Consider the following 17,786-nt stretch of genomic DNA (forward strand, 5'->3'; position numbering starts at 1 on the left):
TTAGTGCCCGATACAATCGGGCGTCCAGGCGGGTCCACTAGGGACTTGTGGATTTTCGGTAGTAAGTAAAGTACCGGAGTACTAGGATGTGTAACAGTGAGAAAATTGAATAGGGGTTTATTAATCAAGTTACTCTCTAGTGCGTTTTCAAGTCTGTTCGTTGCTGGTCTTGAGGAGCAACGCATCTATGTATCCCACCACTTCAGCCATGTGCTGGGGTGGTGGAGGTACATTGACGATATTTTTATCGTATGGGCCGGCTCCCAAGGCCAGCTAGGGGACTTCCATGCATATTTAAACACCATCCATGAGAACATACAATTTACTCTTACCTCTTCTATGTCTGGTGTCCAATTTTTGGACACCTGGGTAGAAGTCAGCGGTAATTGCTTATCCACTGACCTCTACACTAAGGATACGGATTGTAACTCTATTTTGAAATATGACAGCTGCCATCCTAAGTCGATGCTGAGGTCTCTGACAAACTTGAACCAGCTATGAATAAAATAGCAGACAATTTTTTACAGAGAGGGTACCCGAGGAAACTCATTTCCAGCTGCCGGGATAAGGTTCAAGCAACCTCTAGACATGATCTTTTGAATCCCACTAAACACGCTTCCATGAACAAAAGAGTAGCGTTTGTGTCAACATACAATAATACTTCTGGAAAAATATCCACCATATTGAGGAAATTTTGGGTGCTGCTCCAGAAGGAGTACCCAAACATTCCTGAATTTCAAATACCACCACTGATGGCTTACAGACGCCCTAGGAATCTGAAAGACCAAATCATCAAGGCGGACGTATCCCTGAGGAAACAGACTCAGAGATTTTTGACAGTGGAAAACACTGGCTCTTACCCTTGTAGAAGATGCGTGAATTGCACCTACATGGTGAAAGGCAGTTTTTTTCAACACCCTACTACTGGCATAAAATACAAAATTCCATATTACTTGACATGTACGAGTGACTTTGTCATCTATATACTATGGTGCCCTTGTAAAAAACTATATGTAGGGGAAACAACCTATGACTTCAAAACACGTATAAATCAACACCGTTACACTATACGGAAACAAAAACAAGATCTACCAGTTCCAAAGCATTTTCTAGAGGCAGGCCATAGAGAAAAGGACCTGAAATTTATGCTAGTTGATCACGTCCCCCCCCTTAAAAGGGGCGGGGACCGTGTAAGTCTATTAAAAAAGAAGGAACTTAAATGGATTTTCCAACTCCATACCCTCAAACCAGAGGGTCTGAATGTTGACTTTAAGGTAACACATGCTATTTGTAACGCCTAACTGCTTGAGATAACAATGACACATCCTGATCTGTGTAATAAGTGTTTTCCTAATTGAATATTTTTTTATATATACACTATATCACATTAGTAATACTTTTTTTTGTGTTCCGATCCAGGTCTGACGTGGAAACCCGACCAGATCTCCATCATCCACCTGAAAGTTGAAACCTCCATTAGGATTACTCTCTTTTTCTAAAAAAATTTTCTTTTCACAATTTGTGTTGGGCCAAGATGTGGACTCCAATTTAACTAGAGTGGTGTCTACCTGTCATGGAGAACTGGATGTTGTGGACGGGCTAGACATTCATGAGGTACATTAAATCTCCATTTCAGGGGCCGGTGTTTTCTCCGCTATACCCGTACCGTTTAGGTGGTCTAGCAAAAGTTACGGTGCACTGGTGAACAACCCCAAATAGTGGGGAGCCAATCACCAGTTGCACTGACACCGTGGGCCCGCTGGGAGAAGTACTGGCAACACAGGGACTATGTCAAGCCTTAAACTGTCCACTTTCCTGCACCTAAGATGGCGGACCGGGAGCTCAAGGTGCCGAGGCGCAGGCGCGAGCTCGGTCGACAAGTGCGCAGGCGCCAATACCCCGAGAGAGGGCCTGCCAACATCCAAGATGACCTGAAGTCTCCAGCCGCAACACCACGCATGTGTAAATTGGAATACCACAGGCCTGCGAACCGGAAGCTTGGATCCGGTCACCAGAAACTACTACAGTCGGCAAGTACGCCGATCACATATGATATTGCTTTTTTTCGTTCCTATGGAGGAGTCAGGGGTATGTTTGAGATCTCTATGTTCGGGTCCCACGTCTGGGACTGGAGGTATGGACTGATTGACACGGAACATTGTTTTATATATAACACTGTACTGCATAGTAATTGTATATTGTGTGTTTAGCACGAGTGTTTTGTTTTTCTACACTTTATTTGATGTTACACTTAATTTTGCAGTAGAACAGGGTTCCCTGTACATGGGATGCATAGAGGTCTATTACTGTGAACCTACTTGTTTGTTTACACATGCTAATTATTGTACGCCCACAGGAAGTGAAGTCACATTGTCTTCCCTTATTTAAAGCACGTATTATGTAACTCACACTGCTTGAGGACGGCCACGTGAGGTGGTTGAAACGTCGCTATTGCATCTTGGTGATAAATAAAAGTCACTATTTTCACTACTCTGGAGTGCTGCTGCGTCTACTTGGTTGCTGTATCTAATTGGGGCTCGAGGACCAGGGCCCATCCACAGCCTGCACCCACTGCACCTATTTTTATTCGAGAGTGCTGCTCCACCTGCTTTTCCCCCCTGCGATTCTATATATCTTTCCCCACCGCAGCGCTTCTATTTGAAAACCCCGCCGGGAGCCCTGAATGGCCCCTCAGTACCGGACATTCAGGGCTCCCGGCGGGGAATTTAAAAATTAAAGTAAAATACATCGTACATTGCAGGGGAGCACAGCATGCCGCCCTCCGCCCTGTTTAATAACTTCTAATCGCAATGGGTCTCAGACGTGAGATCCGGTGCGATCATTCCCTCAGCTCCTGTACTACAACCCCCATCATGGAACAGAGTCTGTTCCATGATGGGGATTGTAGTACAAACACTAATTTAGCCTCCACAGCCATATATGTAGTGTTTTACCCTTTATTTTGTGTTAGTGTAGTGTAGTGTTTTAAGGGTACATTCACACTGGCGCAGGTTTACAGTGAGTTTACCGCTAGGAGTTTTCGCTGCGGCAGAAAATTTGCCGCAGCTCAAACTTGAAGCAGGAAACTTACTGTACTGTACCTGTGTGAATGTACCCTGTTGCAAACCTCCAGCTGTTTCAAAACTACAACTGCCAGCATGTACTGACAGACCGTGAATGCTGGGAGTTGTACATTTGCAACAGCTGGAGGCACACTGGTTGGAAAACCTTCAGTTAGTTTCTGTTACCTAACTCAGTATTTTCCAACCAGTGTGCCTCCAGTGGTTGCAAAACTACAACTCCCAGCATGTACTGATCGCCAAAGGGCATGCTGGGAGATGTAGTTATGCAACAGCTGGAGGTACGCAACTACAACTTCCAGCATGCCGAGACAGCTGATTGCTGTTTTGGCATGCTGGGATTTGCAGTTTTGCAACATCTGGAGGGCTACAGTTTAGAGACCACTGCACAGTGATCTCCAAACTGTGGACCTCCAGATGTTGAAAAACTACAAATCACAGCATGCCCAGACAGCAAACTGCTGTGTGGGCATGCTAGGAGTTGTAGTTTTGCAAGATCTGGAGGACTACAGTTTATAGATCACAGCAAAGTCATCTCCAAACTGCAGCCCTCTAAATCTTGCAAAACTACAAATCCCAGCATGCTCAAACGGCTGTCTGGGCATGCTGGGAGTTGTAGTTTTGCAACATCTGGGGGGGGGGGCTACAGTTTAGAGAGCATTGTATCGTGGTCTCCAAAGTTTAGCCCCCCACCAGATATACCGGTTTCTGTAGTCTTCATAAGGGATCCACACGTCATCGCCGCCCGCCGCAGTCGGTCAGGTAAGGGACCACCACCGGTCACTCTACAGTTCCCCCGTTCTGCCCGGAGTACCGTCAGTGGGCAGGACGGGGGAACCGAACTTTAACCCCCTTGCCCCCGATCTGTTATTGGTCGTCGCGTCTTGATGACTAATAGCAGGTATAGGAGGGGTGGCACCCCTGTCACCTAACTCCCATTCCTTCAGGGGGACCGGGGGTGTCTTGGACCCCTGATTTTCCGGGTCACCGTAGACCGGTATAACCCGTATCCGCCGAAAATCCTCGGTCTGAATTGACCGTCTTAGGACCCCCCTGGGCATATGCAAGGGATGACTGCTGATAGGGGACTGGAATTCCCACGGACGTATCCATAAGCCCCACGTACTTAAGGACTCGGGATGCAGGGCGTATGCATACGCCCTGTGTCCTGAAGAGGTTAATAACGGATGAATACTCATAGTGTGAAAGGAGCCTTAGGAGAAAAGCGGTACGGAAGACAACGGCCGTGTGAACCTACCCTTAGAAGGTGATGAGGGAAATACAAAAATAAACATTTGTTTCATTAAGGCCAAATCTACCTGCATCATTAAAGGGTTAATGGTAACAATGGAGGAATCGCTGCTATGTCCCCCGTAATGACGTCACCGAGAACTGCGACTCCTCCTGATGACATCACAATCCTCACATGTGACACAAATATATATATATATATATATATATATATATTTATCTATATATCTATATATATATATATATATATATATATATATATATATATACTACATACCTCCACTGTGGAGCTGTGTATGTGTGTGTTATATATGTCTGCAGCAGAGCTGCGTGTAATGTGCATGTAGTTGAGCTGTATGTGTACACAGTAGAGCTGTATATGTGTAATGTGCATGTAGCTGAGCTGTATGTGTACACAGTAGAGCTGTATATGTGTAATGTGCATGTAGCTGAGCTGTATGTGTACACAGTAGAGCTGTATATGTGTAATGTACATGTAGCGGAGCTGTATGTGTACACAGTAGAGCTGTATATGTGTAATGTACATGTAGCTGAGCTGTATGTGTACACAGTAGAGCTGTATATGTGTAATGTACATGTAGCTGAGCTGTATGTGTACACAGTAGAGCTGTATATGTGTAATGTGCATGGAGCTGAGCTGTATGTGTACACAGTAGAGCTGTATATGTGTAATGTACATGTAGCTGAGCTGTATGTGTACACAGCAGAGCTGTATATGTGTAATGTACATGTAGCTGAGCTCTATGTGTACACAGTAGAGCTGTATATGTGTAATGTACATGAAACTGAGCTGTATGTGTACACAGTAGAGCTGTATATGTGTAATGTGCATGTAGCTGAGCTGTATGTGTACACAGTAGAGCTGTATATGTGTAATGTGCATGTAGCTGAGCTGTATGTGTACACAGTAGAGCTGTATATGTGTAATGTGCATGTAGCTGAGCTGTATGTGTACACAGTAGAGCTGTATATGTGTAATGTACATGTAGCGGAGCTGTATGTGTACACAGTAGAGCTGTATATGTGTAATGTACATGTAGCTGAGCTGTATGTGTACACAGTAGAGCTGTATATGTGTAATGTACATGTAGCTGAGCTGTATGTGTACACAGTAGAGCTGTATATGTGTAATGTGCATGGAGCTGAGCTGTATGTGTACACAGTAGAGCTGTATATGTGTAATGTACATGTAGCTGAGCTGTATGTGTACACAGCAGAGCTGTATATGTGTAATGTACATGTAGCTGAGCTCTATGTGTACACAGTAGAGCTGTATATGTGTAATGTACATGAAACTGAGCTGTATGTGTACACAGTAGAGCTGTATATGTGTAATGTGCATGTAGCTGAGCTGTATGTGTACACAGTAGGGCTGTATATGTGTAATGTACATGTAGCTGAGCTGTATGTGTACACAGTAGGGCTGTATATGTGTAATGTACATGTAGCTGAGCTGTATGTGTACACAGTAGAGCTGTATATGTGTAATGTACATGTAGCTGAGCTGTATGTGTACACAGTAGAGCTGTATATGTATAATGTACATGTAGCTGAGCTGTATGTGTACACAGTAGAGCTGTATATGTGTAATGTGCATGTAGCTGAGCTGTATGTGTGCACAGTAGAGCTGTATATGTGTAATGTGCATGTAGCTGAGCTGTATGTGTACACAGTAGAGCTGTATATGTGTAATGTACATGTAGCTGAGCTGTATGTGTACACAGTAGAGCTGTATATGTGTAATGTACATGTAGCTGAGCTGTATGTGTACACAGTAGAGCTGTATATGTGTAATGTACATGTAGCTGAGCTGTATGTGTACACAGTAGAGCTGTATATGTGTAATGTGCATGGAGCTGAGCTGTATGTGTACACAGTAGAGCTGTATATGTGTAATGTACATGTAGCTGAGCTGTATGTGTACACAGCAGAGCTGTATATGTGTAATGTACATGTAGCTGAGCTCTATGTGTACACAGTAGAGCTGTATATGTGTAATGTACATGAAACTGAGCTGTATGTGTACACAGTAGAGCTGTATATGTGTAATGTGCATGTAGCTGAGCTGTATGTGTACACAGTAGGGCTGTATATGTGTAATGTACATGTAGCTGAGCTGTATGTGTACACAGTAGGGCTGTATATGTGTAATGTACATGTAGCTGAGCTGTATGTGTACACAGTAGAGCTGTATATGTGTAATGTACATGTAGCTGAGCTGTATGTGTACACAGTAGAGCTGTATATGTATAATGTACATGTAGCTGAGCTGTATGTGTACACAGTAGAGCTGTATATGTGTAATGTGCATGTATCTGAGCTGTATGTGTACACAGTAGAGCTGTATATGTGTAATGTGCATGTAGCTGAGCTGTATGTGTACACAGTAGAGCTGTATATGTGTAATGTACATGTAGCTGAGCTGTATGTGTACACAGTAGAGCTGTATATGTGTAATGTACATGTAGCTGAGCTGTATGTGTACACAGTAGAGCTGAATATGTGTAATGTGCATGTAGCTGGGCTGTATGTGTACACAGTAGAGCTGTATATGTGTAATGTGCATGTAGCTGAGCTGTATGTGTACACAGTAGAGCTGTATATGTGTAATGTACATGTAGCTGAGCTGTATGTGTACACAGTAGAGCTGTATATGTGTAATGTACATGTAGCTGAGCTGTATGTGTACACAGTATAGCTGAATATGTGTAATGTACATGTAGCTGAGCTGTATATGTGTAATGTACATGTAGCTGAGCTGTATGTGTACACAGTAGAGCTGTATATGTGTAATGTGTATGTAGCTGAGCTGTATGTGTACATAGCAGTGCTGTATATGTGTAATGTACATGTAGCTAAGCTGTATGTGTACACAGTAGAGCTGTATATGTGTAATGTACATGTAGCTGAGCTGTATGTGTACACAGTATAGCTGAATATGTGTAATGTACATGTAGCTGAGCTGTATATGTGTAATGTACATGTAGCTGAGCTGTATGTGTACACAGTAGAGCTGTATATGTGTAATGTGTATGTAGCTGAGCTGTATGTGTACATAGCAGTGCTGTATATGTGTAATGTACATGTAGCTGAGCTGTATGTGTACACAGTAGAGTTGTATATGTGTAATGTACATGTAGCTGAGCTGTATGTGTACACAGTAGAGTTGTATATGTGTAATGTACATGTAGCTGAGCTGTATGTGTACACAGTAGAGCTGTATATGTGTAATGTGCATGTAGCTGAGCTGTATGTGTACACAGCAGAGCTGTATGTGTAATGTACATGTAGCTGAGCTGTATGTGTACACAGTAGAGCTGTATATGTGTAATGTACATGTAGCTGAGCTGTATATGTGTAATGTGCATGTAGCTGAGCTGTATGTGTACACAGTAGAGCTGTATATGTAATGTACATGTAGCTGAGCTGTATGAGTACACAGTAGAGCTGTATATGTGTAATGTACATGTAGCTGAGCTGTAAGTGTACACAGTAGAGCTGTATATGTGTAATGTACATGTAGCTGAGCTGTATGTGTACACAGTAGAGCTGTATATGTGTAATGTGCATGTAGCTGAGCTGTATGTGTACACAGTAGAGCTATATATGTGTAATGTGCATGTAGCTGAGCTGTATGTGTACACAGTAGAGCTGTATATGTGTATTGTACATGTAGCTGAGCTGTATGTGTACACAGTAGAGCTGTATATGTGTAATGTACATGTAGCTGAGCTGTATGTGTATACAGTAGAGCTGTATATGTGTAATGTACATGTAGCTGAGCTGTATGTGTACACAGTAGAGCTGTATATGTGTAATGTGCATGTAGCTGTGCTGTATGTGTACACAGTAGAGCTGTATATGTGTAATGTGCATGTAGCTGAGCTGTATGTGTACACAGTAGAGCTGTATATGTGTAATGTGCATGTAGCTGAGCTGTATGTGTACACAGTAGAGCTGTATATGTGTAATGTGCATGTAGCTGGGCTGTATGTGTACACAGTAGAGCTGTATATGTGTAATGTGCATGTAGCTGAGCTGTATGTGTACACAGTAGAGCTGTATATGTGTAATGTGCATATAGCTGAGCTGTATGTGTACACAGTAGAGCTGTATATGTGTAATGTGCATGTAGCTGAGCTGTATGTGTACACAGTAGTGCTGTATATGTGTAATGTGCATGTAGCTGAGCTGTATGTGTACACAGTAGAGCTGTATATGTGTAATGTACATGTAGCTGAGCTGTATGTGTACACAGTAGAGCTGTATATGTGTAATGTACATGTAGCTGAGCTGTATGTGTACACAGTAGAGCTGTATATGTGTAATGTGCATGTAGCTGAGCTGTATGTGTACACAGCAGAGCTGTATATGTGTAATGTACATGTAGCTGAGCTGTATGTGTACACAGCAGAGCTGTATATGTGTAATGTGCATGTAGCTGAGCTGTATGTGTACACAGTAGAGCTGTATATGTGTAATGTACATGTAGCTGAGCTGTATGTGTACACAGTAGAGCTGTATATGTGTAATGTACATGTAGCTGAGCTGTATGTGTACGCAGTATAGCTGTATATGTGTAATGTACATGTAGCTGAGCTGTATATGTGTAATGTACATGTAGCTGAGCTGTATGTGTACACAGTAGAGCTGTATATGTGTAATGTGTATGTAGCTGAGCTGTATGTGTACATAGCAGTGCTGTATATGTGTAATGTACATGTAGCTGAGCTGTATGTGTACACAGTAGAGCTGTATATGTGTAATGTACATGTAGCTGAGCTGTATGTATACACAGTAGAACTGTATATGTGTAATGTGCATCTAGCTGAGCTGTATGTGTACACAGCAGAGCTGTATATGTGTAATGTGCATGTAGCTGAGCTGTATGTGTACACAGTAGAGCTGTATATGTGTAATGTACATGTAGCTGAGCTGTATATGTGTAATGTGCATGTAGCTGAGCTGTATGTGTACACAGTAGAGCTGTATATGTAATGTACATGTAGCTGAGCTGTATGTGTACACAGTAGAGCTGTATATGTGTAATGTACATGTAGCTGAGCTGTATGTGTACACAGTAGAGCTGTATATGTGTAATGTACATGTAGCTGAGCTGTATGTGTACACAGTAGAGCTGTATATGTGTAATGTGCATGTAGCTGAGCTTTATGTGTACACAGTAGAGCTGTATATGTGTAATGTGCATGTAGCTGAGCTGTATGTGTACACAGCAGAGCTGTATATGTGTAATGTACATGTAGCTGAGCTGTATGTGTACACAGCAGAGCTGTATATGTGTAATGTGCATGTAGCTGAGCTGTATGTGTACACAGTAGAGCTGTATATGTGTAATGTACATGTAGCTGAGCTGTATGTGTACACAGTAGAGCTGTATATGTGTAATGTACATGTAGCTGAGCTGTATGTGTACGCAGTATAGCTGTATATGTGTAATGTACATGTAGCTGAGCTGTATATGTGTAATGTACATGTAGCTGAGCTGTATGTGTACACAGTAGAGCTGTATATGTGTAATGTGTATGTAGCTGAGCTGTATGTGTACATAGCAGTGCTGTATATGTGTAATGTACATGTAGCTGAGCTGTATGTGTACACAGTAGAGCTGTATATGTGTAATGTACATGTAGCTGAGCTGTATGTATACACAGTAGAACTGTATATGTGTAATGTGCATCTAGCTGAGCTGTATGTGTACACAGCAGAGCTGTATATGTGTAATGTGCATGTAGCTGAGCTGTATGTGTACACAGTAGAGCTGTATATGTGTAATGTACATGTAGCTGAGCTGTATATGTGTAATGTGCATGTAGCTGAGCTGTATGTGTACACAGTAGAGCTGTATATGTAATGTACATGTAGCTGAGCTGTATGTGTACACAGTAGAGCTGTATATGTGTAATGTACATGTAACTGAGCTGTATGTGTACACAGTAGAGCTGTATATGTGTAATGTACATGTAGCTGAGCTGTATGTGTACACAGTAGAGCTGTATATGTGTAATGTGCATGTAGCTGAGCTTTATGTGTACACAGTAGAGCTGTATATGTGTAATGTGCATGTAGCTGAGCTGTATGTGTACACAGTAGAGCTGTATATGGTTAATGTGCATGTAGCTGAGCTGTATGTGTACACAGTAGAGCTGTATATGTGTAATGTGCATGTAGCTGAGCTGTATGTGTACACAGTAGAGCTGTATATGTGTAATGTACATGTAGCTGAGCTGTATGTGTACACATTAGAGCTGTATATGTATAATGTACATGTAGCTGAGCTGTATGTGTACACAGTAGAGCTGTATATGTGCAATGTACATGTAGATGAGCTGTATGTGTACACAGTAGAGCTGTATATGTGTAATGTACATGTAGCTGAGCTGTATGTGTAATGTACATGTAGCTGAGCTGTATGTGTACACAGTAGAGCTGTATATGTGTAATGTACATGTAGCTGAGCTGTATGTGTACACAGTAGAGCTGTATATGTGTAATGTACATGTAGCTGAGCTGTATGTGTACACAGTAGAGCTGTATATGTGTAATGTACATGTAGCTGAGCTGTATGTGTACACAGTAGAGCTGTATATGTATAATGTACATGTAGCTGAGCTGTATGTATACACAGTAGAGCTGTATATGTGTAATGTACATGTAGATGAGCTGTATGTGTACACAGTAGAGCTGTATATGTGTAATGTGCATGTAGCTGAGCTGTATGTGTACACAGTAGAGCTGTATATGTGTAATGTACATGTAGCTGAGCTGTATGTGTACACAGTAGAGCTGTATTTGTGTAATGTACATGTAGCTGAGCTGTATGTGTACACAGTAGAGCTGTATATGTGTAATGTACATGTAGCTGAGCTGTATGTGTAATGTTCATGTAGCTGAGCCGTATGTGTACACAGTAGAGCTGTATATGTGTAATGTACATGTAGCTGAGCTGTATGTGTACACAGTAGAGCTGTATATGTGTAATGTACATGTAGCTGAGCTGTATGTGTACACAGTAGAGCTGTATATGTGTAATGTACATGTAGCTGAGCTGTATGTGTACACAGTAGAGCTGTATATGTGTAATGTGCATGTAGCTGAGCTGTATGTGTACACAGTAGAGCTGTATATGTGTAATGTACATGTAGTTGAGCTGTATGTGTACACAGTAGAGCTGTATATGTGTAATGTACAAGTAGCTGAGCTGTATGTGTACACAGTAGAGCTGTATATGTGTAATGTGCATGTAGCTGAGCTGTATGTGTACACAGTTGAACGTTCGCTGGAATTGCTGGACCAGATTAACTTTTTCAGGTGCAAACTTTACACGGCCCTTCACAATTCTTTTACAGTTCACAATGTCGGATAGTATACATTTCTTCACCTCCCCAGCCCCCCCCCCCCCCCCCCCCATCTCACAATTGTCTTGCAATAAACAGATTTCACTGACAAAGTCCCATACACTTTCTGGCGCAATTTCTTTTTCTGCATCTGTGTGCGAATTTTCAGCAATACAGGACACAGTTAAGACTGGGGGGTACTTTTTGCATAAGGCGCTCAACCGTATCCTGCTTGTAGGACGCCAAAAGTTGTGGTAGAGAGTTTGATGGAAAGGGCAGATGTTATTACCCTAGGGGCAGATGGCATTAACCCCTTGTATCCTCTACACCACCCAAAGGTATGGCCGCTGGATCCTGGGCTAGGCACGGGGCAAATAATGACTCCGACGCCAAGTTACGGAACAACGGCTGCTTTACTGAGGTAGACAGATGGAATAGTCTTTACAGCTCAGTTAGGCTCAAGGAAGTGACCAGTGACTGTAGAGACTTGCGGGCTCTCTGGGACTTGTAGTGGACTTGGATTAATTGCTGCAGACCCAGACTGAATTTATACAGACTGATCTTGACCATAACTGACTAGACTTCACCACTTGTGTAGCTTACCAGGTTTTGATGTTCACTTGTGGGGCACTTGGTTGGTGGAAGCGTGGCTGCGTGGTCGGCCTTGGGTCTCCTCAGGACACCAGACACTCTCAGGTCTTGACTGTACTCTTCCTCAGCTAAGCAACTACTCACTAGCTAGCTCTTCCCTGGGTTTATATGGGGGAGACTTTGGATGGGTCTTATAGGTCACCAACAAGTCACCTGGTCACTGACACCTTCCCTGGTTGCAGAGCTTAGTAACAACATTTAAAGGCATATTACAATATACAGACAATGCAATAGATTATACAAGGCACTTATTAACCATTTATATTACACAGATTAAGGAGGGACTCAGGGACACTGCAATAGAGTCCGCCAGACAGGACAGCAAGGGTACAGGGGTGCAACTCTTGTACTGGGCCACCACATGTGTATAGGGAGAGGTATTTGCAGTAGAGTGGGAAGTACTCATGGGTGTATAGGGAGAGCTATTAGCAGTAGAGAGAAGTGCTCATGGGTGTATAGGTAGAGGTATTAGCAGTAGAGAGAAGTGCTCATGGGTGTATAGGTAGAGGTATTAGCAGTAGAGAGAAGTGCTCATGGGTGTATAGGTAGAGGTATTAGCAGTAGAGAAAAGTGCTCATGGGTGTATAGGTAGAGGTATTAGTGGTAGAGAAAAGTGCTCATGGGTGTATAGGTAGAGGTATTAGCAGTAGAGAAAAGTGCTCATGGGTTTATAGGTAGAGGTATTAGCAGTAGAGAGAAGCGCTAATGGGTGTATAGGTAGAGGTATTAGCAGTAGAGAGAAGTGCTCATGGATGTATATGGAGAGGTATTAGTAGTAGGGGGGAAGTGCTAATGGGTGTATAGGGAGAGGTATTAGCAATAGAGGGAAGTGCTCATGGTAGTATAGGGAGAGGTAGTAGCAGTAGGGGGAAGTGCTAATGGGTGTATAGGGAGAGCTATTAGCAGTAGAGAGAAGTGCTCATGGGTATATAGGTAGAGGTATTAGCAGTAGAGAGAAGCGCTAATGGGTGTATAGGTAGAGGTATTAGCAGTAGAGAGAAGTGCTCATGGGTATATAGGTAGAGGTATTAGTAGTAGGGGGGAAGTGCTAATGGGTGTATAGGGAGAGGTATTAGCAATAGAGGGAAGTGCTCATGGTAGTATAGGGAGAGGTAGTAGCAGTAGGGGGAAGTGCTAATGGGTGTATAGGGAGAGGTATTAGCAATAGTGGGAAGTGCTCATGGGTGTATAGGGAGAGGGAAGTGATCATGTAGCTGTAGAGAGCACTGGTGAGACCTCACTTGGAGTACTGTGCGCAGTACTGGAAACCTTACCTTCAGAAAAATATAAATACATTGCAGAGAGTTCAGAGAAGATACTAAACTTGTCCATGGATTAAAGGATAAAACTATATATATGTATATAGTGTATAGAAGAAAGAGTAGACAGATGGGATATGATAGAAACTTTTATATACATAAAGGGAATCAACAGGGTAAAGAAGGAGAGGAGATTTATATAGAAGAAAAACTACCACAAGAGGACATAGTGTTATATAGAGGATATAGTGTTATATAGAGGACATAGTGTTCTATAGAGAGGAAAGGTGTCTGCAGTAATATCATGAAGTATTACTTTACTGAGAGAGTAGTGTATGCATGGACTAGCCGTCCTGCAGAAGTGGTAGCTGCTAATAGAGTAAATTATTTTTAGCATTCAAGGCTATCCTTCATATAAGAAAGGGATAGACACAAGGTTGTCCTTCATATAAGATAGGACTAGGAATAAGGCTATAATTCATATAAGATAGGGATAGGCATAAGGCTATCCTTCATATAAGATAGGGATAGGTATAAGGCTATAATTCATATAAGATAGGACTAGGTATAAGGCTATACTTCATATAAGATAGGGATAGATATAAGGCTATGCTTTATATAAGATAGGGATAGACATAAGGTTATCCTTCATATAAGATAGGACTAGGAATAAGGCTATAATTCATATAAGATAGGGATAGCCATAAGGCTATCCTTCATATAAGATAGGGAAAGGTATAAGGCTATAATTCATATAAGAAAGGACTAGGTATAAGGCTATACTTCATATAAGATAGGGATAGGCATAAGGCTATACTTCATATAAGATAAGGATAGGTATAAGCCTTATACCTATCCCTATCTTATATGAAGTATAGCCTTATACCTATCCCTATCTTATATGAAGGATTCATATAAGATAAGACTAGGTATAAGGCTATCCTTCATATAAGATAGGGATAGTTATAAGGCTATAATTCATTTAAGATAATAATACTGCTGGCACTAACCTCCAACAGGCCCAGAGTGTATAAATGGTGTTCTTGGGCCTAGGCATTAAGAGACTGACATTATTTAGGCTGGTTAGGAGCAATTAAAATTTTTGGTCATTTTTCCAAACTAGCCCACCATCAACCTTGCTGGTGCTGCTACCTCCAGCCAGGCCTGTGATATCTGGCTGGCAAAATTGAAAAAAATTAAATTCTTTTGAACCTCCTGCTGTACAGAGGCTACTACAACCCTTACCAGTCTATTACTTCCTTCTGTAGTTGGGCTACTACTAGTCCCTGTAGTCCGCCATCACCCTTCCTGCTGCTACATCAAGCCAGGCCTGGGCTGCCTGGCCAAATTTAATTTAAAACTTAATCAAAAACCATTACCTATTTTTGACAAAAAATTGGTAGCTACTCCCAAAAAGGGGACATTTTTTGAACCCTCGACAAAATCCTTGACACCTTCCTCGCTTGGCAGACTGGAAAACTACTCCCAAAAAGGGACAATATTTTTTAGATTGTTTCAAATTTTTTGTATGGAAAACATTGACTTTATCATGACTGTAAAAAATTCTTTAATTTCCAGCATGTAAAAATCACCATAAGCCAAAGAATTTGACAAAAAAAATCCCAGAATTTTTTAATGTTTAAGCTTGATTTTAAAATTTTCAAACTTAAATTTAATATTTTCAAACTTTCATCAGGTTCTTCTCTATTTTAAGACAGCATCACCAATCCTGTTGTTACTTTCAAAAAGGCTTATTTTTAGAACGCTTGGAAAATGCTTCTGCATCTTCTTATACTGTCGTGTGCATTTTAATACCAACAGTGACCTAGCGTGAACCAGGGATAGTTTAGGCCGCTCTATTTTAGTGTGAATAAGCCTTAAAAATCAGTGAGCGCATTAAAGAAGCTGTTAGTTACCATGGGTTACCATGTCGCCCTGACTGAGCATTAAAGCCATTTTAAAACTATGTGAATACATTCCTAGCAGTGTTATACAGGGCTTAATAGCTGTTAGGCTGTGTTAGAAATTTGGGGCTTATTTGATTGCCGGTTAGGGTTGAACCGAGCCAAATTGAACTGGTAATTTTGAAAAAGTTTGTCAAAACCGGAAAGTTGAACTTTCAAGTGTTTTCTTATCTCTAATCCAAACCATCATTGAAGACCACTATAAATACACTGCCCGGTATCTTGAAGAAGAAGTTGGAGGACTACTACCCCCAATATAGCCCAGTCACCATATCAGTACCTAGAGTGCCGATGGATCCCAGGACACTATTGCCCCTCTCCTTATCTTTCTTGGTTATTTTACAACATGATAGTACAGATGGATTGGACCTAGTTGGCCATATTTGTCGCTGACCTGTTACAACCACCAGTTATTGTGCGCACTTGTTGAGCTTTTGTCTTCTATACATTTGTCTTAATATGACCATTTGGACCCACACAACTCTGGGTCCTCAGGAAATTGATGTTAAACTTGGAATATGTCAATTCATTTGTTGTCTGTCAAAGACTTTTCCTTCATTTTCTGTGTTAGTTTTGCCAAAAAATTATTAAAAAATAACAGCGTCCGCCTATTTCTCAAGAAGTTAATGTACTAGGCCGCTGTCTGAACACTGTCCTATTATTATATATGATTCTTCTTGCTGACGATACAAGAAGTATTTACCAGCTAATGGAATAAAGATGGACTCACCGATAGTGACTGCTGTACTGAGCTATTGTTCTCTGGTTTTAGCCAAAAAACACCTTTATACCCCCACAAGTGCGTATTGTATATCTCCGCCAGAGCAACATTACACCACAAAGCAAGTGTTCTCTGATGTCAGCCAAACTATATGGGCTGAATGGTTCTAATGGATTTAACAATGTAAAGTCTATTAAATAAATGACAACATAGACGAGAGAAGAAAAAATACACAACAAGTGGAGGCATAGATACATTTTAATAACTTTATTAATAAGTAAGAGAACAAATAACATTTGACAAATACATTTGGAGACAATAGTATTTTCCCAAATTCACCCGATCCCTCTTAGTTTTGTGTACACATGAGATGGGGAGTAGAGACTTGGTTGGGAAGTATAAAAAACAAGTGTAAAGGTTCAGTACATACAAATTATGGAAATTATTGGGAAATATAAAAAAAAAAAAAGAAAATATGTAAACAACTAAGGGTGCATGATTGGTATACAAATTAGGGACCTGATTGTGATGTGTAAAAATAAGTGTGCAGGATTAGTATATACAAATTAGGGATATATTGGGATGTATAAAAAATATATGATTGGGATATGTAAAAAAAATATTTAAAAAAGGGGTGCATGATGGTGCATGGTAAATTAAAAAAACATAAAAAAAATAAAAAAAAAACAGTAAAAAAAATAAGAGTGCGTGATTGGTATATAAATTAGTGAAATGACTGGGAAATATAAAAAAATAAGTGTAAAGGATTTGGGAAATTATGTAAAAAATAAGGGTACATGATTGGTATACAAATTAGGGACATGATTGGGATATATAAAAATAAGTGCAGGATCAGTACATATAATTAGGGATATATAAAAATATATGTTTGAAATATAAAAAAAATAGGGGTGCAAGAGGATGAATGGGAGATAAAAAAAATATTAAAATATGTAAAATAAATAAGTGCATAATTGGTGTACACATTAAAGGGGTACTCCACTGGAAAACATGTTATTTTTTAATCAACTGGAGCCAGAAAGTTAAGGTAAACAGATTTGTAAATTACTTATATTAAAAAATCAATCCTTCCAGTACTTATAAGCTGCTGTATTGTCCACAGGAAGTTCTTTTCTTTTTTAATTTCCTTTGTGACTGACCACAGTGCTCTCTACTGACACGCCTGTCCATTTTAGGAACTGTCCAGGGTAGGAGCAAATCCCCATAGAAAACCTACCCTGCTCTGGACAGTTCCTGATATGGTGTCAGCAGAGAGCACTGTGGTCAGACAAAAAGGACATTCTAAAAGAAAAGAACTTCCTGTGGATCATACAGCAGCCGATAAGCACTGGAAGAATAAAGATTTTTTAATAGAAGTAAGATACAAATCTGTTTAACTTACTGGCACCAGTTGATTTAAAAAAAAAAAAAAAAAATGTTTTCCAGTGGAGTAACCTTCATGATTTGGAAATATTAAACTAAGT

General features: G+C 40.8%; 2 protein-coding genes across 2 annotated transcripts in view; one reads left to right on the forward strand and one right to left on the reverse strand.

Moving 5' to 3' along the window:
* The window catches only part of LOC130296283 (zinc finger protein 345-like), a 133,416-nt gene extending 121,011 nt beyond the window's left edge, over positions 1-12,405 (reverse strand). Inside the window, exon 1 of the mRNA XM_056547678.1 lies at positions 12,311-12,405. The gene's annotated coding sequence lies outside the window, so the exon portion shown is untranslated. The remainder of the gene's footprint in view (positions 1-12,310) is intronic.
* The window catches only part of LOC130296246 (oocyte zinc finger protein XlCOF7.1-like), a 224,758-nt gene that overhangs the window by 36,058 nt on the left and 170,914 nt on the right, over positions 1-17,786 (forward strand). The window lies entirely within an intron of this gene.

This window comes from Hyla sarda, chromosome 1 (assembly GCF_029499605.1).
Source record: "Hyla sarda isolate aHylSar1 chromosome 1, aHylSar1.hap1, whole genome shotgun sequence".
NCBI classification, from domain to species: Eukaryota; Metazoa; Chordata; class Amphibia; order Anura; family Hylidae; genus Hyla; species Hyla sarda.